We start from the raw sequence: 24504 nt of genomic DNA, 5'->3' as shown, positions 1-24504 counted from the left end.
CCCTAGTAGCTTAAGATAAGCACATGAACAAGCAGGGAATAGATGGATAGGGGTCATGTGCAGGCAGAAGGGGCACAGTCAATGCAGGCAAAAAGACCTGTTCCTGTGCTGTACTATTCTATGTCCTATATCATATAACTTCCACATTTCCCGTATGCAAAGAACTCAATTTTGTCTAAGGCATGCATCACCATTAACATTGCTGATAAAAATGTACAGAGTTTACAGAATATATTTTAGATGATACACACCTTCAAAAATGGATGGGTGAAACCTGATCTCTTTATGTTCTTCCAGAAACATAGCAAATTACCCGAATTTATGGAGTACAGTAATTATTTGTGTGAGCTCGCTAAATAAAACTGGCCTTAAATACCCCTCAACAATGGCTACACGTCAGAAGGCTCTTCAGTAGCTTGGAACATCTTGACGTAGCTTTTTTAAATTTTTTAATTTAGTGATGCAGCACAGAGTAGGCCCTTTCAACACTTCGAACAGCATTGCCCCAGAAAGCTCTAACAACCCCAATTTAGCCCTAACCTAATCATGGGACAATTTACAATGACCTGTTAACCTACCCAGTACACTTTGAACTATGGGGGAATCCAGAGCACCTAGGAAAACACATGCATTCCAAATGACTCCTTATGGAGGACAACAGGACTGAACCCCAAACTCCAACTGCCCAAACTGTAATAGCACCCCACTAACCCTCTGCAACCATGGCTCCCCAATGAAAGATGCTGCATCAATGAAAGTCTTTCATTCCTTCAGCTATTTTTTTGAACTTGCTAGACAACTGGACATTGTAACACCAACATCTTCTTCATAGGCTTTCAAGGGTAAATTCCTTACACTCTGGTTTTGTAGGTTCTGAGGTATCTCATGAGGCAATTGTGGGAGCTATGGTCTTTTCTACAGATGGATCAAGATGCGCTTGATGAGGTGCGCATGTGGATAATTTCTAAAATGGTCTTCTCCTTCCTCACTTTCACAAGACTCTTCTGTACTCTGATGCATGGCTTCAAGATTCTCAATGCTGTCTCCACACACTTTCTGAGGTCATGGGTCAGATATTACCAGGAGTCAGATATATGCTGTATCTTCACAGAGGCTTTGAGAGTGTCCTTGAATCTTTCACCCCTGTCCACCAGGCAATCTCTTCACAAGACAGCCTAAAATTGAGAACCTATTTCAAGAGTCTTGTGTCAGGAATGAAAACAATGTGGCCAGTTTAATTTAGCTGACAGAGTCTAACTATGGCCTCAATACTGCAGACTATGGCCCATTCCCAGTATGACCCAGGAACAAGGATAAACCCAACAGGGACAGAAGAGCTGACAACTTAAAGGAACATTTCAAAGTCCTCACAACTGCAACTCCGTCCTTGACATAAGCATCCTCAATTCCATCTCACGGCAAAATATTTACCGCCACCATCCCTGATTGACAAGCTGCTGAGGAGGCCATATATCGACTCAACTGAATAATACCAAGGCCTCAAGAGTAAATGGCATTCCTGTTGAAATTCAAAGACTCAGAAGTGCAGAGCTTCACTTACAAATCCACCGACAAATAGAGGAGGGTATTCCAGTGAGCCTTGGAGGTGCCTCAGTCATGACTATGTAAGAAAGGAGACAAGATTGACTATGATAATTAAAATAGCGGCTCCTTACTGTCCACCACAGGAAAAAGCACAATCAGAATCATTCTCAGCCACCTCTTCCCAGTGGTCAAAGAGTTCTTCCACAAAATGCTGAGGACTCCATGTATTCCCACAAAGGTATTAAGAACATGACCTTCTTTGTGTGACATCTCCAAGTTTAGGAGCCAGCACCAGCGTGGCCTTTTCTGACCATACCTAAAGCTATAACTCAAATGTGACTGAACTGCAAATGGTTATGAATGCTTTGCTGGAGTTACTTTAAAAACAGGTAACAGGCAAAACAGATAATCGAGTAAAATCATGAAATGGGTGGTTGATGGTCACTCGGCTGAAAGATATGTTTCAATATTGTATTGAAATACAGTATCAATACTGTATTGAATACTATGATTCTATGAATACAAAAGAATTGGACTGGGCAATTTGATAAAAATCTCCCATTTTCATCAAACTTCAATAGGTTTGTTTCCACACCATTAAATGCAACAAGGAATATTTTTAATGCACAGTTCTTTATTTTAAAAGATCGTGAGGATTTTATGACTCTATTATGCCCTGAATCTATGTCAGCTACATTTTGTGATACACAAATGAATTTTCAGCAGACACTTAAAAGTTAAGAAAAGACAATTTTTGAAACGTGGAGCATTGTTGGCTCTTTGCTGGTCACACGCAAAACTAAAGTTTACCCCTCCATTTACTTGCATCTGGTTAAGTTTTGATTTGCGTACAAGCACCAGTTAACTCTGCAAAACGGGAAATGCAGAACAAACATTGGCTTTACTTTGGCAGTGCTGGGATTAATTATGTTTTCCACCCACCAGCGAAAAGATGTTGCTACCCACACACTTCGGTGAATCATCAGTACCAAAGCCCACACTGAACATTGTAACCTTTTCATTTGGAAGGAATAAAACTTGATAACATTTAAATCTATGCCAGAAAACAGGAGATGGCCTCTACAGATTACAATTTAAGTGAAGCTAAGAGTGTCAAATTTACTTACAGTCAGAAAATTGCCCATTCACCTAACACCCCATTCTTTCCCCAATGATGTTCCTTAATGGAAGAAAATTCTATCATATCAGCTCTTAAGGGATCAAACTTGTAAACCCGCCGCCCCCCCCACATATTATTTCACACAGGAAAAAAGTGAACAGTAAGATGTTGAAGCCATTTCTTTTTACGTAAAACCAGTTGTTTCAGTGGAAACAGCTAATCCTCTGTCAGTATTCACAATGGGCTTCTTTTATATTTGTGCATGAGCTGCTCTAAAGTACTTAGTGCAATGTAATCATCTGTTTATTTTAAAACTAAGTTTGAAGGAAGATCAAACCTAAGACTGTGCAAAAACAATCAATATATTTCAGCTGTTCTTTAAATATCAGTCCATCTGAGAGTAACCATAACAACAGACCTACATTTTTCACATAACCTTATTACTAGTTTCAGGCACCATTCCCTCTTTTTCTATCAGTCTTTGAATACCAACTAATTGTCCAGGTGTTTGTAAATTCACAGACTGCTTTCCAATTGTGAATTAAATTTGGGTCAAATTGTGAATTTGAACAAACTTCTATTCTGCAAAGTTGGTTAATTTTGACACGGGAGTAAAATAAAATTATCCACAAATGTTGTAATATCAGAATGTCATTAATAATCAGGACAGGGGGTAAAAGTTTCATTAAGTTCAGGAGAAGAATCAGTCAGGGAGATAATCGTCTCAGTTGGGAGAAGAGGGAGCACTAAGTCAACAGGTGAATGAAGCCAGACAGTGAGAGATCAAATTTCAATTACTGGGAAATGAATCCCAGGCAGTGAGGTAATGAAACCCAATCAGTGAAGAAATAATTCTGAAACAGTGGGTGACTAAATGCCGGTCAGTGAATCCTGGATAGCAGGTGAATGAATCTAAGACAGAGGGGCAGTCAATTCCAGCAAGAAAAGACATTGGGAGCTGGAAATTTTCTATTACGATGTGAACAGATTCCCAGCAGAGAGCTTTAAACTAGCGAAAAGCAGGAGGAGATCTGCTTGAGACACAGCAGCTCAAATATACATCAAAGGATAAGAGAGTTACATCTGAAAAATCAGGTTGAGAGTTCAACATTGGAGGACATAACATAATTACGAAAGAAAAGATGAAAAGGGTAGAGGTGGAGTCATATTCATTACATATAAGGGCATTAAAGAAAAGGGTTACAACTATAAAGGTAGCAAATATAGAAACTATTTAAACTAGAATAAAAGATGAATCACTCTAATAGATATCGATGGACGAATCACTTAGAAAAAAGAGGTGGAGAAAAAAATACAAAAGAAAATTCAGGAATTTATTCAATAATAATCATGGGAGATTTGAACAATGTTGATCTGAAGTGAATTGCAGAGGCTGGCAAAAGGAAATGGGAAATAGGATTTCTACAGTCTGCCCAATATTTGTTTCTATCTCAAAATGTAAAAAAAACAGGAGAGGATTGGTTATTGGAATATTAACAGGAGATGATTGGTTATTGGTTAAGGGAATATCAAGGCAGAAGTGATCATGAAACAGTTTTAAGATTACAATAGAGAAGAACCTGTAGAACAATTTAACAGATTGGAGCAAAACTGGTTTTGAATAGTTAAGAAATGGACTTGGAAGATAAAATGGGCAGCAGTGTTGGCAAACAGTGGAAAACAAACAAACCTACAGATGCTGAAATCTGAACCAAAAATGGAAATGCTGGAGGTAGGCAGCCAACCCTTCCTCAGACTTATAGGGAGAGTGGAAGCTTAAAATCAGTACTGGGAATTGGGGTGGAGGAGGTGGTTGGTACAATATGTAAGACTAAAGAATGTATTAAAATAGGATAAGACAAATCAGGTAACAAAGGGCACACTCTCTTCCTTTAAGTGGTTTGGCCTAAAATGACAACTGTTTTTCCCCTCCATAGATGCTGCCTGACTTGCTGAGTTCCTCAGCATTTTGTGTGTGTTGATTTAGAGCATGAGTGCTGGCTATTAGTGAACTATTTTAAAGAAATGGGCGGAGAAAGGGACATAAGCAATGATGATGGAAAACATTGAAGGGGACGTTTACCTGAAGTTGGGGAATTCAATGTTCATTCCAGAGCTCAGCAGAAGGTAAGACCTTGTTCTTCTAGCTTACATTGAGCCTCGCAATAACAGTGGGGGAGATCTCAAAACAGAAGTGGATTAGAGAATTAACATGGCATGCAACAGGAAGCTCAGGATCACCTCTGAAGACTGTGTTCAACAAAACGATCACTTAATCTGTGTTTGGTTTCTCCTGTGTAGGGGAGGCCACACTGAATGTACTCAAGTGGAAGAAGTGCAAATGGATCGCTGCTTCACCTGGATTGATCTCTCGGGGCTCTGGATGGTGAGAAGGGAAAAGGGGGATGGACAGGTTCAAAACCTTTTCCACTTCTGGCATTCTAACTTCTTCCATCATCACCAGGTCTGGTGGTTCTGAGGCACAGGATTGGAAAAAGCTGCAGAGGCTTGCAAATTTAGCCAGCTCCTTTATGGGGATAAGCCTCACCATCATCAAGGGCATTTATAAAAGTTGATGTCTCGAAAGAGACACACTCTCTTATCATTACTACATTAAGAGCATAGGCAGAAGAGCCCGAGAACACGCACTCAGTGTTTCAAGAGCTGTTTCGTCTCCTTTGCTATCAGATTTCGGAACGGTCTGCAAACCCATGAACACTACCTTTTTGCAGTACTTATTTAATTTTTTAGTAGTTCTTATTGTAACTATGAGTGTTTTTTTATGTATTGCACTGTACTGCTGCTGCAAAATGACAAATTTCACGACATACGTTGGTGATAGTAAACCTGATTCTGATTGGGGTTTCATGGGAAAGTGCCATGGGTTAGGGAGTGGTCGGTGGGGATGGAAGAATGGGCCATGGAGTCAAAAAGTGAGTGGGTGGTCTCTTCAAAATGCAGAAGGGGAAGAAGAGCAGATTGATGGTGGTATCAGGTTGATGGCAAAAATTGCAACAGATAATAAGGAGGTGGGTGGGGCGGAAGGAAAGTACCAAGGATATCTTTGTTCAGTTCCAGTGGAGGACCCCATCCATTATGGCAGAGAGGAATTGATGTTTCAGGAAGAGGCAGGATAATTGAGAGGCAACAAAGTGAAAGCACTCACTTTGGAACAAATACAAGGAACACAAAGAAATTGAATAATATGAAGTGTCCTTACAGGAGACAGGGTAAAGAGATTATCAGTCTTGGGAATTGTTCAAAGTAAAGTTCAAAGTAAATTTTATTATCGAAGTACGCATATGTTACCATATACAACCTTGAGATTCATTTTCCTGTTCATACACTCAGCAAATCTATAGAATAGAAACTCTAACAGGATCAATGAAAGATCAACCAGTGCAGAAGACAGCAAACTGTGCAAATGCCAATATAAATAAATAGCAATAAATAACAAGAACGTGGGATAATGAGATAAAAGAGTAATTAAAGTGAGATCATTGGTTGTGGGAATGGATGGACAAGTGAGTGTAGTCCTTTTGTTCATGAGCCTGACGGTTGAGGGGGAGTAATTATTCGTGAATTTTGTGGTGCAAGTCCTGAGGGTCTGTATGTGCTACCTGATTGCATAGGAAGGGTGGTGTGGGTCGCTCATGATGGGTGCTGCTTTCCTATGGCAGCATTTCATGTAGATGTGCTCAGTGGTTGGGAAGGCTTTGTCTGATGTACTGGTTCGAATCCACTACCCTTTGTAGGATTTTTCATTCAAGTGCATTGGTGTTTCCAAACCAGGCCATGAAGCAGCCAGCCGGTACACTCTCAGCGTTACACATCTACCGATATTTTCAAGGTTTCAGATGTCATGGCAAATCTTCACAGTCTCTAAGGAAGTAAAGGTGCTTCTGTACTTGCATCGCAATTGCGCTTACATTCTAGGCCCAGGCCAGATCCTTTGAAATAGTAACACCAGGAATTTAAAGTTCTCTCCACCTCTAATCCTCCAATGAGGACTGGCTCATGGACCTCTGGTTTCCCTCGCCTGAAGTTTACAATCAGTTACTTGGTCTTGCTGACTTTGAGTGAAAGGTTGTTGTTATGACGCCGCTCAGACAAATTTTCAATCTCCCTCCTGTATGCTGATTCATCACCACCTTTGATTCAGCCAACAACAGTGGTGTCATCAGCAAACTTGAATATGATATTGGAGCAGTGCTTAGGTGAAAAGCAAGTAGAGCAGGGAACTAAACACACAGACCTATGCTGATGGAGATCACGGAGGAGATACTGTTGCCAATCCGAACTGACTGGGGGGACTACAAGTGAGGAAATCTAGGATCCAATTGCACAAAAAGGTATTGATGCTAACATCTTGGAGCTTATTGATTAGTATTGAGATGACGGTGGCATCGAATGCTGAGTTGTAGTCAATAAAGATGTAGTCAAGATGTTAATGGTAGGCATCTTTGCTGTCAGGATGTTAATGGTCAGTGAGCTGCTGAGATGGAGACAGAGAGATCCAGAAATGGAACTGTCAGAAACAGACTCTACCAGAACATGAGATCAGGGTAGAAATTGACAACAAAAGTGATGAAAATATTGGATTTGTGGGAATTCTCCCAAGTAAACATGGAACAAGGATTGTTCCACGAATCCAACAAAAAAATAAACAGGCATAGCTGGGGCCCACACACTTTCCCATACTCAGATTTTTAATATGGCAAAAGCAAGTGGAAGTGTTGAAGTTGTCGATCATAAGGACAGGTTCCCCCTACTAAATGTGTGTGTTGGTGGAGATGAACTGTTTGAGCCTTTGCTTTGAGGAACAATACAGAGGGTCCTTAGACTTCCTGATGTGGGATGGGAAGTGCAAATGGACTGATAATCTATGATGAAAAGGAGCTGGTTGGGACCAAAGAATTTAAAATTATCAAAGAGCTGGAGGGCATCCTAAGTGTCACGAACATAAGTGGGAAAGGATAGAATCAGAGAGGACAGGGTGAAATAAGTTCAGTACAACAAGAGCAGGGTGAAACAATAAATCTGGTTGATCTTGGATAGAAGATAAAAACAGATAGGGTGGGGTTGGGTTACTACCAAGCTGGAGGCTGTAGAGGGAAGATTTCCTAATGAAATGAGATCTGTAACATTTTGGAAGAAAATAACTCTATATTGGCTGGTGTGAGGATGAGTCTGGAAGCTGAAGGCTGACCTCAGCAAGGCAGAACTCAGTTTGTCAGCTAACAATAACACCACCCTTCTCTGTACATTTGAAAATAAAATTTGGGTTGGTTTGCATTGAGTATGTTGGTGCACATTCAGAAGGGATTAAGTTGTAGTGAGTAAAAGAAGAGGAGAAATCAAGGTGCTTAACGTCACAACAGCAGTTCACAATGAAGAGATCGAGGAAGCATAAGAGGCTGGGGAGGATGTTTGGTGTCTAGGAGGAATGAGGAACGTAATACTGGAGATGGGGGAATGAGTCTTCGATCTGGGGTGAGGACTTCTAGTTAGAGGCAGCAGAGAAAGTGCTTGACGTCATATCAAGCTCAGAATTCACAGATGTACAGGTGCAGGAGGGAAAAAAACAAGAATTCTGCTGAGAACTGATATCTCATAGTTGTGGTGGTGGTGATGGGGAGCTCAGGAGCGATGGTGAAAATGTAGCAGTAGTTAGAGTTGGCGGAAGATATGGGATCAAGAGAACGTGATAGGGGAGAAAACTCAGCAAGTAGCAATGGGAGTTGAGAGGTTGGTGAGTTTGCAGTCTTTTGCATCAGAAAGAAATTTTAAAAATACCTGTTACATCAAAGAACAAAGTAGAACTGTGAGCCATGACTGTTTTTATAATATTGGCAGCAATAATATAAAGTAGCAATTGGAAAACATCCCAGATGAAAATGTATTCTTCCAATTAAAAAAAACAAATAAAACAGTCCTGAAACTTTAATTGTGGGTAAGAATGGAATCATTAAATACATAGAGAACAGAGGAATTCATGGTAATACAAAAGGAAGAGAAGAATAATTTAAGAAGGCAATTATGAAGGGAAAGAACAGAAGAACATAATAAAATAGGAGCCTGTTTTGGTCACCAGGCTCTTCAAGTCTGTCTCTCCATTCAAGGTGATCATGGTTGATCCATCCCAGGCCTGAATTCCAACTTTCTGCCAGATCCCCATAGTTCTCAATTCCTTAATCTTTCAAAACTTTTCTACGTGCATCCACTTTAAATATATATAATGAGCTTACCTTCATAACTCTATGGGGAGAAGAATTCAAGGAACTCACCATTCTCTGTGGTTTTAAATGACTTACTGTACCTCTTGACTTAAAATTATTGTCTTCTCATTCAAGATTCTCCCAATAGTGAAAACAACTTAACATCTACCTTTTCATTCTTCTGAGCTCCCAAGAACATACCCAACCTATTTAGCTTCTCTTGAGAGGGCAATCCTCTTATCTCTGGAACCAGTCTGGTGAATCTCTTTTGGAGTGCCTCCAGTGCTAACATACAGGGACCAAAACTGTGTGCAGTATGTCAGTGTGGCCCCATCAACATCCTGAGGAATTGTGAAATTAAGTTAGCATGGAAAAGGAAATAGTGCAATATTTTACAAGCACACCAATTAAAAAAATTCTTAAGCTTGGAATGAGAATGAGAGTCAAGCCACTAAGAAATGGATGGGGCAGTACCATTTGGAATGATTGCGACATGGCTGAAATATTGAAATATTGCTTAGCCCCAACATGGAGTAAGAATAAAAGGACACAACATTAAATGATGTAATAAATACCTTTAGACAGATGATGCCTGACCTGATGACTGCAGCAGTTTTATTTGATTTTAAGTAAAATTTTCAAACACGTTGACAGTATCACATATAGACATTTGATATTTCTGCCTGGAAATAAGCCCCTATATTTAAAAGGAATCCTATTTAAAACATTTCCAGCATCTACAGATTTTCTCTTGTTTCCTATTTAAAATGTTAGGATATGATTTTATTGAACTTTTAGGGATATTTAATGTTGAAAAAGTATTAGTGGTTTTTAACCCAAATGATTAAGGAGTTAGAGGTGTCGCAAATTTAAAAAGTCAAGTAATTGTGATGTATGTAGATAAGAGCGTTCAAACTTTATAACATAGTTCGATCATATGTGTATTATTGTGTGCAGTTGCACTGTTCATGAATAACCTCAAATAATCAGGCACACGTTGATAAATTTTCAGTTGCCTCCTATCTTACTCTGCATGGTACTGCATTAAAGACTTGGCATCCACAGGGGGAAACATCACACTGGTGATAAAGATAGAACAGGAAATTAAAGTGCAAAGAAGGTACTTAAACAGCAGAAAGAACTGAAGCTGCCCAAAATAATAAAGAATATACTCATACAGGTGAAGAGATGCCCAGTCACATCAAAGTGCCGATGTGAAGTGATGGGACGAGTTGAGACTTGATTAGAGGCTAAATATACGGTATTGTCTGCTGATCCCAGGGTGTAAGCCATCTGTATTATAAACAGGAACAATGAGAGATTGCAGCTGAGATCCAATTCAGCTGTACCATGAATTTAGGATTGCATGATAAAGCATGTGAGCCCTTCAGTTCTTCCGTAGAACAGGAGGGTGTGCTCTTCAGGATGAAGAACATATTCAACTTGGGAGCATAGTCAAATGCATACTTGCTCCTAAAACAACAGGTGCAGTACATTTCTGTGCCATTCAGCAGGTGAGCTAATTTATTCTAAATTATTGAGTACAAACGATCTAATAGTTGAGCAGCATGCACTTTAGCCACAGCCATTGAAATGGCTTTTGAAAATACTAGAAGAATGCTTTCTGACATATTTGCCACTCAGACCTTATTTGCTTCCCTGAATGCATTGATTCCATTCCAGTCTTAATCTCTGCAAGCTGGTTGTCTCATGCTTCTTCACCCTCAGTCGCGTTTGTGACCCAACATACAAATGCTGGAGAAACTCAGGAGGTCAGGCAGCAGTCCAGATAAAGGGTTTCAACCCTAAATATCATATGCTCATTCCCTCCACAGGTGCTGAGTTCTTCCAGATATTCCTGGGCTTTCCAGGTACCAGCATCTGTAGACCCTTGTGTCTTCTGCTTCTGATCCATTTCGTTAAGAAACCCTGAGATCTATGTGGTCAGTGGATTGACTCTGGAATCATTTTAACAGACACACAGAACACTGGAGGTACTCAGCAAGTCAGGCAGCATCTACAGAGGGGAACAAACAATCGATGTTTCAGGCTGAGACACTTCATCAGGGTCTTGGCCTGCTTATTCCCCTCCACAGATGCTGCCTGACCTGCCGAGTTCCTCTGCCATTTTGTGTGCTGCTCTGGATTTCCAGAATCTGCAGAATCTCTTGTGTTTATATTTTAACGTGCACTGTTTGTTTCATATAGGTAAATTAACAACAACTTTCATGGTATAGCACCTTTCTCAACTGCAAATTTGATACAAGGACCTTCAGAGCCAACAAAATATCATATTTTCACTTAAGTAGTGTAAGAAAAAAGTTGCAGGGAGACATTTTCCACAAAACATGGTTAATTGTATGAACATCCTTCCTTTGAACAATGTTGTTTGAATGGTACGCGGTTGCCAGCATATTAAGATTCTCGTACTGTCATGTCATTCCTTGTGTCTTTCTGAGAGGATGGATAAGTCCCAATTTAATTTAAGTCCCTTCAAAAAGACAGCACATCAGTAAGAGCCACATCCCTATAGTACGCATCTGGAATTTTAGTCCAGATTACTTGCTCTAAGTTTGTGTAGTGATATTTAAACTCACGACAATTTGACTCAGGGCCAAGGCTGACATCTAGCTTAGATTAATTTTGCATTTGATTTCAGTTATGTAACATGATGCCTCATGATCCATAATGACATTGCTACTAGAGTAACTATAAACAGGCTAAGATTAGCTATAAAAAAATTTTTTTAAATCCATCTTGTTTGTACAGGAAGATGCTGAGAAGAAAATCTAAAAAGTAGCTCTAATAAATGAATTAATGGTCTTACCTTCAGAAAAAGACGTCAATTGGGAACAAATCCTAAGCACGGTATTGGAGAAGAGGATATATTACCCAGCATAAGTCTTATTGATTTCCTATAGAACTGCATTTGCTCAGTAAGACCAGACCTACATACTGTACATATTGCCATAAATTACAGTGCAACAAAGCTTCTTAACTCACTCTGAAATAACAGGATCTGGAGCACTCGAAAATCATCAGAAAACTCTCATGTAAAAAGAGAGCATGTCAATCATGCAGGAAAAAAATCAGGCTACCCAGACCAATCCCTCCATTCAGCTTTACCCCTTTAGTTGCATTTCTTTTAGTTATGTCTAAGTAGTGGGTAAACGTAAAGAGGATTTCTGCCTCTACTACCCTTTCAAGCAGTTTGTCCCAACTCTAATATCTCTGGTAACTTTTTTTATTTGCCTGAACCCTCTATTATTTCAACCAATTATTTCAGTCTATCCACCCTGTTTTGAACCTCTACCCAAACTTGCATAATCTTATGTAACTCAGTTTTTATTTTGAATAGAGGAGACTGATTAATTCTCCCTTTGGCCTCCATTACTTTGAAAAAACATTCACAGCTTAGCAACAGCTTTCAAGTCCTGGAAACGTCCTTGTAATGTTCCCCCACACCCTCTGTAGCGACATCACGTCTTCACCGACTATACACAATGCTCAAAGTGATGTTGTATTGAGCTTTGGCACAAACACCCTGCTCCTTCCTCCTTTGTCTTGGATAGTAAAGGAAGGCATCTTGTTTTCCATCTTACCAGCCTTGTTGATTTGTCCTGCTATCATCATGCCTCTATAAATGTACCATTCAATATCCTCCAGTTATTTCATATTCCCTTGACTTGGCACAGCTTTCCAGATGATTACCTTATTCCATATCCTTTCTTTACTAGCTGACCAGACAATTTGTATCTTCCTCCAATCTAATGCTTTCATTCTCACTGTCCACCAGATGGCCAATATGTATCATCAGCAAATGTCTTTATCATGCTCAACATTCCCCTTAATTTTTGGTACAATTGCGCAGACCAACCATTGCTCTGGGCAGGAAATTTTTACACAGCCTGAAATCTGCACGGCACTTTAAATGTTTACCTGCAATGAATACTTAGAATGAAAATTGACAAATTATATACTTTTGATTTTATTTATTAATTGAAGGGTATGAGGAAATACAGTTCAATAAAGAAAATCATTCAAGTTTTGTAAACTTTTTCTTATCTGTCTTTATTACAAATAATTGTCTATAAACACTGTCCAGATTAATTTTGCATCTTGATGACAGATACACCTTAATCCTCATTAGATCATCAAAAGTTTCACTTCGGGTCTGTTTTTGAATTTACATTTGATTGAATTCATAAGACTGAATCCACATTCACAGTCAGCAATAGAAGTTTGAAATGTTCCAACAATGTCAACAAGAATTGACAGTTCTTCAGATTCTTTGTTTCTAAGCATGTAGTTCAACATATCAGTGAGTGCCTTAATTGAATCAGTCTTAACTTTCTCAGAGATGACTTGTGTCAGAAACATCGAATTTGAAATCACAGTATTGCTGAGATTTTTTGAGGCAATATTTTTGGCATAGTTCTTAATACTAGCTGAGTATATTTTTGTCATTCGTACAAAATTCTTTTTTCCAAATTCAGAATTGGCTGTGTTTCCAATAGCAACAGGGAGAAAAGCTTGCCATTCTCTTAACACATCATCAGGAAATCTTATCCAAGTGATTACACACAGATTGAATGAATCGAATAATAGCCACAATATCAATGTTGAAGCTTACAGACACAAGCACATCTTTCACTTTGCCACTCCAGTAAATGGTATTACCAAGATACTGTGACCATAACTTGTTAGTATTTGCTTTTGCTTATTACAATGCTTCAATTGCATTCGAAACAGCTTTGCTGACGGATTTTGCAAAGAGATACCAGATCTCAAACATTGTTAAGGATAGTTAATGCTACTCGATATTGTGCATTGGTCAAAATCTACAGGTATGTTTGATCCTTACGTTCATTAACTTGCTCTTTACAATATTATAACAAGTTTTCACAATTCCTCATTAAACTAGTGATGGTAAGATGACTTGACAGCCAGCTTACTTTGTTTAGTGTCCAAATGACACATCACATTTTGTGACATTAGCTAATTCTTCCAGCTTTTCTTTTTTAACCAACAACCTGCTGAACATTTGTAAATGCTGTTTGTAGAAGTGTTTCTATATCAGTATTGAGAATACTAAAAGTAATAATAATAATAATTCTTATTTTTATTTCAAAGATTTAACTAGGCAAGTCAAAAAATTTACAATTTTAATAAAGTAACCACAGTTATACAAACTATTTTACCTTGTCCTAACATTTTTTAATTTAAAAATTCTTATTAGATTATGATTTTTTTGAAAGATTACTTCTCAAAAAAAGTCAGAATGTAGAATTTTTCACATCGAACACAAAACACAACTCACAATGCAAGTAAACAGTGTCAGGCACAATGACAAAAGTGAAATGTATTGATTAAATGACATCAGTACTCAGCAGGCCAGCAGATCATTAACAATGAACTACCGACTTCCATTCTGGGTTTATTGTTTAAATTTGTAACAGTTTTGGAACTTGAAACACTGACAATGTAAATACATTGAAGCTCTAAATGTTTCAATGTAAACATTGAGGTATGTTTATTATTTAGTTTGTGGATCATATTCATTAACACATAATTAATGACAAAGTATTTCACAATTATATTAGCAAAGATTTTGAAATTATACAGTATTAACATAATTTCAAAATTATATTAACATTAAATTTAAGAAAGTTCCAGCTGCGTGGCAACAAATGCTTTGTGCATGGAAGCATTTCAGTTACTGCATAGCTTAAAGGGAACAATGACATGCTCTTGCTCATAAGTCTAAGCCATTAAAATATATTACAGGAAGCAAGGATTCAAATATAGAATCCTGTGGAGTTCCACTGCTAAAAGCCTTCCAATCACAAAAGCATCTGGCTTAGATCTCTGCCACTGAACCCTTCTGAGATCCAATTTCCTGCTTCCCTTTAGAACTTACAAGATTTAGCTTTTTTTAGCGAACTTGTTGTGTAAGACCTTGTCAAAAGCCCAGTCCATATCCAAGGAGACTTTATCAAACTCACTACCCTCATTGACCCACTTCAAAGTTCAAAGTAAATTTATTATCAAAGTACATATATGCCACCATAGACAACCCTGAAATTCGTTACTTGTGTGCTCACTCAGTAAATCCAAAAAACATAATAGAATCAAAGAAATACCACACCAACAGGGCAGACAGCCAGCAAGCAAAATACAACAAATTGTGCAGATACAAAAAAAACTAAATAATTAAGCAATAAATAATGGGAACATGAGATGAAGAGTCCTTGAAAGTAAGTCCATATGATGTGGGAACAGTTCAGTGATGGGGTAAGTGAAATTGAGTGAAGTTATCCCCTCTGGTTCAAGAGCCTGATGGTTGAGAGGTAATAACTGTTCCTGAACCTGGTGGTGTGAGTCCTGAGGCTCCTGTACTTCCTTCAACAGTGAGAAGAGTGAGAAAAAAGCATGGCTTGAATGGTGGGAGTCCTTGATGATGGATGCTGTTTTCCTGTGACAGCGCTCTGTATAGATCTTCTCAATGATGGGGAGGGATTTATCCATGATGGACTGGGTAAGTTACCCATTACTTTTTGTAGGATTTTCCATTCAAGGGCATTGGTGTTTCCATACCAGGCTGTGATGTAACCAGTCAATATATTCTCCACTACACATCCGCAGAAGTTTGTCAAAGTTTTAGATGTCACACCGAACCTTCACAAACTTCTAAGGAGGCAGAGGCACTGCCATGCTTTCTTTATCATTGCACTTATATGCTAGGCCCAAGACAGTTCCTCTGAAATGATAGCTTTGAGGAATCTAAAGTTGCTGTCCCTCTCCGCCTCTGATCCCTCAATGAGGATTGACTTATGGACCTCTGGTTTCCACCTGAAGTCAATAATTACCACCTTGGTCTTGCTGATATTGAGTGAGAGGTTGTTCTGTGGCACCACTCAGCCAGATTTTCAATCTCCTTCCTATATGCTGATTCGCCACCACTTTTGATACGGCTATGACAGTAGTGTCATCAGAACATAGCTTCGCAGCAGGAGGCTAAGCATACAGCCTCATGGTGCACCTGTGCTGATGGAGATTGTGGAAGAGATGTTGTTGCCAATCCAAACTAATTGGGGTCTGCAAGTGACTAAATTGAGGATCTAATTGCACAAGGAGGTATTGAGGCCAATGACGTGAAGCTTATTGACTAGTTTTAGCGGGTAATAGTATTGAATGCTCTGAATCGATAAAGAGCATACTGATGTATGCATCTTTGCTGTCAGATCTTCCAGGGTTAAGTGGAGATTCTTACAGGCTTCTGGTTGGAGCAGACTCTGAAAGAATTTGTGGGGACACACTCATCTACAACTGTTTTTGTAACGAAATGTCTGTGACTACTGTGGTCTATTCATTCAGATCCCCTGATAAGCCCTTTGAATCCAATGACTCAAAGCAATCCCATAGCTGTTCCTCTGCCTCCCATGACCACCTCTTTGTTGTCCTTATCCCTAGAGCCTTGCTCTTTAGTCTTTGACAGTATGTTGGTAAGAGAAGGACAGCTAAGTGATCGGACTTCCAGAAATGTGGTCTGGGCATGGAATAATAGGCATTCCTTATCCTAGAATAGCATTGATCTAGTGAGTTGGGGCCCTTGGTGCTGCAGCTTATATGCTGACAGTGACTGGGCAGAGATTTCTTCAACAAACAAGAAAGAGTCTGCAGGCGCTGGAAATCCAAGCAACACACACAAAATGCTGAAGGAACTCAGCAGACCAAGCAGCATCTATAGAAAAGAGTAGAGTCAACGTTTCGGGCTGAAAACCTACAGCAGGACCCTTCTCCAAACAAGCCTGATTGAAGTTCCTGACTGTGATTTCAAATCCTAGGGGTGGACTGGTTCTTGTTTAGCGATTCAATATCTCGAGTTCCTAAACACCATTGACCTTTGGCAGAAGGTAAACTGCAGTCAGGATCACTTAGGAGAATTCTTGTGGTAAGTAGAACAGCTGGCCCTAATTTGCTAGACGTTACAGGTTGGAGGAACAAGAGTATGACAAAACCACTACATCGGAGCACCACAGAGTTGTCATGAAACACAGACCCCCAAATTTTAGCCTTCTCTATACCAGCAGTTTGGTCTATCCTGTGTATTGAGATGCATCCAGTGTGTCTGCATTGACCTATGCGTCTGTGAAACACAGAATGCAGCAATCTCTCATTTCCCTCCGATACAAAGAGCTTGCCCTTAGGTCCACAGTCTTGTTCTCCAGTGACTGCTCATTTGCTAACAAGATGCTGGGTGGCAGGGGTCTCATTCCTCTGTGTTGCAGCCTGGCTTGGAGTCATCTTCTTCTCCCTCTCTTCTGGCCATGTCAATATACCTTTGTCTGCCTAAAGGTGCTGCACCTGTATGCTTGAGAGTTAAGTCCACAGAGTCCTTCAGAAGACTGTGAAATCACTAGTTCATTAAGACAGTTCAAAAGGATGTTGCTTAAAGGGAAATCACATGCTACAGATTGCAGTGAGAGTAATTCAAAGGAAGTATATTTAGAAGCTTTGTAAGCAGCATGTCACCGTGGTTCACCGGCATCATCCTGGGTCTCTTGGGCCACGTTGTTATCTCCTCAAGAAATTCAATTAAAATTTGTTACGCATGATCAAACCTTAACAAACTTCTGCATTCCAGAGTAAATTGTGCCATTTCCAATGAAAATAAAAACATACAAGCATGAGAAAATAGGAGCAGGAGTAGGTTACTTGGTCTTTCAAATCTGTTTGGTGTTTAATATGATAATGGCCCAGCACTCATCTCCTCTTCCATGCCAGTTTCCCATAATCATCAATTCCCCAATCTTTCAAAATTTATCTCTCTTCTCTTTAAGCATCATCAATGATCTAGCTTCAACATCCCTCTGGGATAGAGAATTCTCACCCTCTGTACAACTGCACATCTCAGTTTAAAATTACAACTCTCTAATCTTGTAATTATGCCCCTTTGAATAAGATTTTCCCACTGAGTAAGACTAGTATATTTCAATAAGGTCATCCCACTTTCATCTAAACTCCAAAGATCGGAGATACAATTTATTCAGCCATTTGTGTTAGGACAACCATTTCTTCCCAGGAGTTCGCCAAGTGTTTCACTGTTGGAATGGCTCTAATGCCAGTATATCTTTCCTTAACAATGGAAGCAAAACTGTGAATGGTACTGTAGGTGGGGCCTCACTAAACACAGTGTAGTTGTAACAATATTGATTTATTGTCCTTTATTATGAGACGTTTTCACTTTTTTAGTAAATTTATTATGTACGAATAAACTCCAAACCAACCATAATAAATGCAATTATGCCAGTTAACCTCCAGAACTTCTTGATGCATCTGCCTGTTTTTTATATATATCCTTTGTGATTCAGGCAGAATAACACCTGGATCCTGTTGTGTATTTAATATTTCAGTAATATCTGAGTAATATTGTAAATATATTGTTGAATTAAGCACTCTTTGTTCTTTACATAATTCATTACAGGTTTTAAGTATGAAATACGTGAATGGCATATGTAATTGTGCCACCACATCATATTTACATGCCTGGCTAAAGTACAAAACAAAGTAGACAGATTTTCCTGGGCTCGCATGTTTTTCTTTTGATTAGCTTTATGCTTTGGACTTACAAAACCTAACAGTGGTGACGAGGTAGTTTTAAAATAAATGGGAGTCTGTGAAGCGCAGTGAAACATTTCTTAAAAAGCGCAGTACAATTTTTTTTCTTTAGAATGTGAGAAGATGGTGGAGTTAATAAAATGCAACACTTTTTTTTCTTCGGAACGGGAGAAGTTGGTAGAATTTTTAAATAAGGCACAAAATGGACAGAATTTACAGGTTCATAAACAGTGAGAACTGGGTGATAATGATAATGAATTAAGAAAAAGCAGAAACGGCTGACTATCGTCGTGGCTATCCCTCAAGGTCGAGGATGATGGTCTTCATTCCGTTGATCTATCACAGAGCGAAGACGCCTGTGGGTGTATTTGTTTAACGTGTACTTGATGTTGCACTCCAAGAAGCACACGATACTTCACAAATCAACCAACTGATTCCAATGGCATGGAAACCATGACGACTGGAGCTGATGGATTTGTTGCAGCCTTCATCCGCCTTCACAGCCGTTGAGTTCAAAGAAACTTCGTCTGCCTGTTCCACCATTGAGGTCTTGGTTGAATTGATCTTTGTCAGGAACCTCACCCTCGACCTTACCGCCATGGATGACCCTACCAGGAGCATAGCCCCAGATGGCATCGCTTTCGGGATCTCAGGACCACACAAGCTTCTCCACTACGACAAGGTGACAATCCACGGAGAAGCGGCTGACTATATCAGAAAGATAGATGCATTCGATTGTGCAACAGATAACTGGATCATATATACTGAATGAATTAAGCAGTATTTTGAAGCAAATGAAATAGCCAGTTAAAAGGAAAGTGCCAGTGTTACTGAGTAAAATAGGTGGAAGAGCATCCAGTTTGATTAGAAGTTTGTTTGCTCCAACCAAACCAGCCGAAATGAGCTTTGCTGATGTTGTGAAAGTACTGTAATGCAGGAACATTTAGAACAGAAACCATTGTTGATTGCAGAATGCTTTAGGATTCATAAGTGGGATCAATAGGAAGGGGAGTACATTTCAGTGTATGTGGCTGAATTGAATAAATTGTTTGAGCATTGTTAGCTCAGTGATGGACGTGTTGATGCACTGAGAGATCATTTAATTTCTGGAATCCTACAACTAAAGCAATCAAAAACAGGTCCGAACTGAAGCAGACCTTACATTTAAAAGAGCACTTGAAATCACTGTATCAATGGAAACAGCAGATAGGGAAGCAATTGAGTTGCACTCATGAATGAAAGTGAGTGTGAACAAAATTGCAACATCTAAACTGAAACCTGCCTAGCCAAAAAAAACTGTGTTACCATTGTGGCAGGGGCTCATGCACATCAGACCAATGTAGATTTAAAGGTAAAACCTGCAGAAAATACAAAAAAGTAGGACACATATAAATAGCATGTTGAGCAGACAAAAATAAATTGACTGCACAGGGAAGAGTTAAAGATAAAAACCCAAGGCGCGGTTTGAAAAAGAACACTAATCCACATGGTGTTGATGAAAAATGTGGTAATTACAAGAGTGACCCAGGTCTCAATAGCTTTGAGATTTATAATGTAAAAACTAACAAGAGTCAAGCAATTTGACTAAAAACAGAAGTGAACAGCAAAGTGATTAAAAAGGAACTGGACATTGTCTCGGCTGTTTCAGTCATTCTACAAAAGAAGTTTGAATGGCATTTCAAAAATACTCAACTGAAGCCTGCAGATACCCAATTAATAACTTATACTGGAGAAACGATAACTCCCATGGGAATAACATTTTGTAACAGTGAACTACAACAATCAACAAGCCACATTGGGCTTAGATGTGGTTAAAAAACAGGAGAGGCAGCATTGTGGGGCTATGTTTGACTGAGACAACTGCAATTTGATTGGAGATCCATCCATCATTTGCATGCCACATCCTCTGCAATGGTGTCTACTGAAAGCAAAATTAAGAAAGGTATTGGCTGATGCCACAGCAATGTTCAAAATGGGACTGGAAAACCCAAACATATCAAAGGTAAAGTAGTGTCAAATGAAGATGCCACACCCAAGTTTTACAAAGCTGATCAGCTTCCTTATACCATCCAGTGAGCTAGATTGCATGGAGGCTGAAGGAATTCTTTCCAAGTTTGAATGGACCCCATATGCAAAGGATGGGACTGTCAGTATCTGTGGTGATTTTGAGGTCAACATCAGCCCAGTACTGAAAGTAGATCAATGCCCTCTGCCCAGGATAGAGGTTATTTTTACAAACCTTTCTGGAGGGAAACACTTCAGCAAAGTGGACGTAGCTGAGGCCTACCTACAGATGGAATGAAAGGAAAGTCCAAAATGTTTCTCATCATAAACACTGACAAAGAGCTTTATTACTGTATTAGGCTTATTCTTGGCGTAGCATCTGCACCTGCACTCTGGTAGAAAGCTATGGACCCTGTGCTGCCAGATTGCCCAGGCACTCAGTGTTACCTGGATGACATCACTGTTACTGGTAAGGATGACAAGGGGCATCTCCAAACCTCAAGACAGTGTTTAAAAAAATAGAAGATTGTGGGCTCAGAGCACGATGCCACAAGAGTAACTTCTTTAAATTATGTATAACCTTTTGTGGACACACCATTGACGCACAAGATTTTACACAAGTGTCCTCAAGAAGGTTCAAGCAGTGGTGGATGTGTCACAGTTGTGGTCTTTTTTAGGAGTCGTCAATTACTATAACAGGTTCTTGCCATAACTGGCTATTGTGTTCCAGCCCTTGAATTCATCCCAACAGATCAGAAAGAAATGGCAATGTGAGGTGGCTTTCAAAAAGGTAAAGGAAATGGAGACATCAGACACTTTACTCACATGTTATGATCCACATCTTCCAGTAAAGCTTGGCTGTGATGGATTGCTTTATGGAATGGAAAAGGAAATACATGAAAATTTTTAAAAAGAGAACTTTCCTCGTCATGTATTCTCCCTAACGCAAATCAAAAGTCTCCCTATTATGGCAGATGTGATCCAAAGGCAAATCAGAAAAGAACCCGCACTGTCTCAGGACTACATGGCCACCCACAATGGCTGGAATGTACAGAAGAAATTTCTGTTCGCCCAGTTTTATCAGTGCTAGGATGAACTTGCCTGAGATGGGGGTTGTCATATGTGGGGACTGGGAGTTGTTGTACCATCCAAATTGAGAGCTAAAGTGTTGGAGAAGCTACATGGAGGTTATCTAGGTGTGGTCCAAATGAAAGTGCTTACTTGTAGCTTTGTCTGGTGGCCTGGGACAGATCAGCAAATTGAGAATGTTTTCATGTACTGTTTGGGATTCCAACACACCCAGAAGATGCCAAGAGCAGTGCCTCTCCATCCCTAGGAATGGCCTACATTGCCCTGGAAGAGGATTCATGTGGAGTTTGCAACACCGTTCATGGGCAGAAATTTCTTGGTAGTAGTGGATGCATCTACAAAGTGGCTAGAAGTGTTCCCAATAGCCTCCACTACAGCCTCACACCCTGTTAATGTGCTGGGAAGCCTCTTCTCAAGGAATGGTGTTCCAGAACACTTAGTCAGTGACAATGGACCACGGTGTGTTGTGGAACGGCTTCAGTCATTCCTGAAAATGAATGGAATAAGACATATTACACCTGCTCCGTACCACCCAGCTACCTGAAAAAAAAGGTTTGTCCAGAGTCTAAAGAACACACTGAGAGCAATGTCAGCAGAACACACTACACTGACACTGAATCAGAAGCTTGCCAATTTCCTGCTTGCATAATACAATGCAGCACACTCGTCAACCAACAACTCACCTGCCATGCTGTTCCCGGGTCGTCCCTTGCACTCATGCTTGGATCTTCTCAAACCCAATCTCAGGAGTACGCAGGACAAACAACCGAGCTGACTTGAGGGCTCCTCAAATTCGGAGGCTCGATGTTTCACTCCTGGATAAGCAATCCAGACCAGGACTAAAGCAGGTACTTGTTAAGATTAAGAACACCAACTGGACCACTCTCCTACAAAGTGGAGATTGCATCTTATATCATCTGGAGACGAAATATCGTTCAGTTGAGGAGAGCAGAGTCAATTGCTAGAGAAGAAACTGTCGGAAGCACTTCCCACAGTCCCAAAGTCAACTCCTACAACCACCACAAAGGATGCCCCAGAACCTGAGACGATTGATGCACAGCCGGAAGTCTCTCCTGCCAAGCAGAGTGACCCCAGCCCCCCCAAACCTCTCCAACAGGAAAGACATTATCCCACAAGAGTAAGAAATCTTCCAGCGCAGTTAAAACTTTAGGCCTGAATGGGACAATTTAAAATTTACCATGCCATGGCTGTCTGTATGATAGTTGTATTATATGGCATACTGTGTATATGCACAAGTTGACATGCATTCTACATTGAGTAGGAGTTTATAGCTCAGCAGTGAGGAGTGTTGTGTATTTAATTTTTCAGTAATACTTGAGAAATATTGTAAATATTTTGTCCTATGAAGCATTCTTTGTTGTTCACATAATTCATTTCAGGTTATATATACAAAGTACATGAATGGTACACATCACCATGCCACCTCATCATATTTGCACATCTCCCTAAAGTAAAATCAAAGTTGACATGTTTTCCTGGGTTCCCTTGTTTTACATTCAATTAGCACTATGTCTTGGAGTTACAAAATACAGGTGGCCCCCGTTTTTCGAACGTTTGCTTTACGACAACTCGCTGTTACAAAAGACTTACATTAGTACCTGTTTTCGGTAACCAAAGAGGATTTTCGCTTTTACGAAAAAAAGATGCCCGTTTTATACGTGTGTTTACCCCGAGAAAGACTGCCATGACCGTGAAGCCTTGTGCGGGCAGTTGTGCGCACATGTGTGTACGTACGTAGGCGTGTACATACCAATTTTTTTTCTCCACATCAATTTTGGCTCACTGTCTTCCCGATTTTGATAAGTGAAACTACACCATACATACAATATTTCTATTTTATATAGGCTGTATATTTATCATATCATTCCTGCTTTTACTATATGTTCATGTTATTTTAGGTTTTATGTATTATTTGGTAGGTTATTTTTTGGGTCTGGGAACACTCAATAATTTTTCCCATATAAAATAATGGTGATTGCTTCTTTGCTTTACGACATTTCAGCTTACAAATGGTTTCATAGGAACACTCTATCTTCAGATAGCAGGAGAAACCTGCATAACAGATCCATCTACACTTTTTCTCCATTTAGAAGATTCTTTGCAATATGAGCATCATCACCCTCTTCCCTTTCCTCACACAGGTTACCATTTAGGCTCACAACAGGCCCTCAACTCTTTTTTATCTTTTCCACTTGCCCTTTATATACATACAGAATACTTTGAATTTTCTTTGATTTTGGTTGCATTTTTTTTGTAGCTTCTCTTTGCTTTCCCAATTTTCCTTTTTAATTTTATGCTTACACTGCCAAGAATCTTCCATGTATCCTGGTGTGTGAAGCATTTGCTGTCTGACATATACCATCATGACCTTCTCCGCTCATGTTATTACTTTCCAAGATTCTCTACAGCTGGCTTCTGGTGAAGACAGACTTTTCACTACCGAAGAAAATGAAGCATTCTTTGTTGTTTACATAATAATGAGTCAGTGTGGGTATTCTTCTAAAATGCTGGAAGAATTCAACAGGTCAGGAAACACCTATTATGAAGAATAAGCAGTCGAAGTATCAGGCCTAGACCCTAGTCCCACTGTAAGCCTAGACCCAAAACATCGCCTGTTCATTGCTCTCAATAGATGCTGCCTGACCTGCTGAGTTCCTCAAGTAATTTATGCGTGTTACTCTGGATTTCCCGCATAAGAACATAAGAAATAGGAGCAGGAGTAGGCCAACTGGCCCATCGAGCCAGCTTCGCAATTCAAAAAGACCGTAGCTACCTGCCTTTTCCCCATAACCCTTAATTCCCCTACTATGCAAAAATCTATCCGAATTCTATTTACTGACGTATCCTCCACTGCTTCATTGGGCAGGGAATTCTGCAAATTCACCA

This window comes from Hemitrygon akajei, chromosome 7 (assembly GCF_048418815.1).
Source record: "Hemitrygon akajei chromosome 7, sHemAka1.3, whole genome shotgun sequence".
Taxonomy (NCBI): Eukaryota; Metazoa; Chordata; class Chondrichthyes; order Myliobatiformes; family Dasyatidae; genus Hemitrygon; species Hemitrygon akajei.
Note: the sequence above shows the minus strand (reverse complement) of the source record.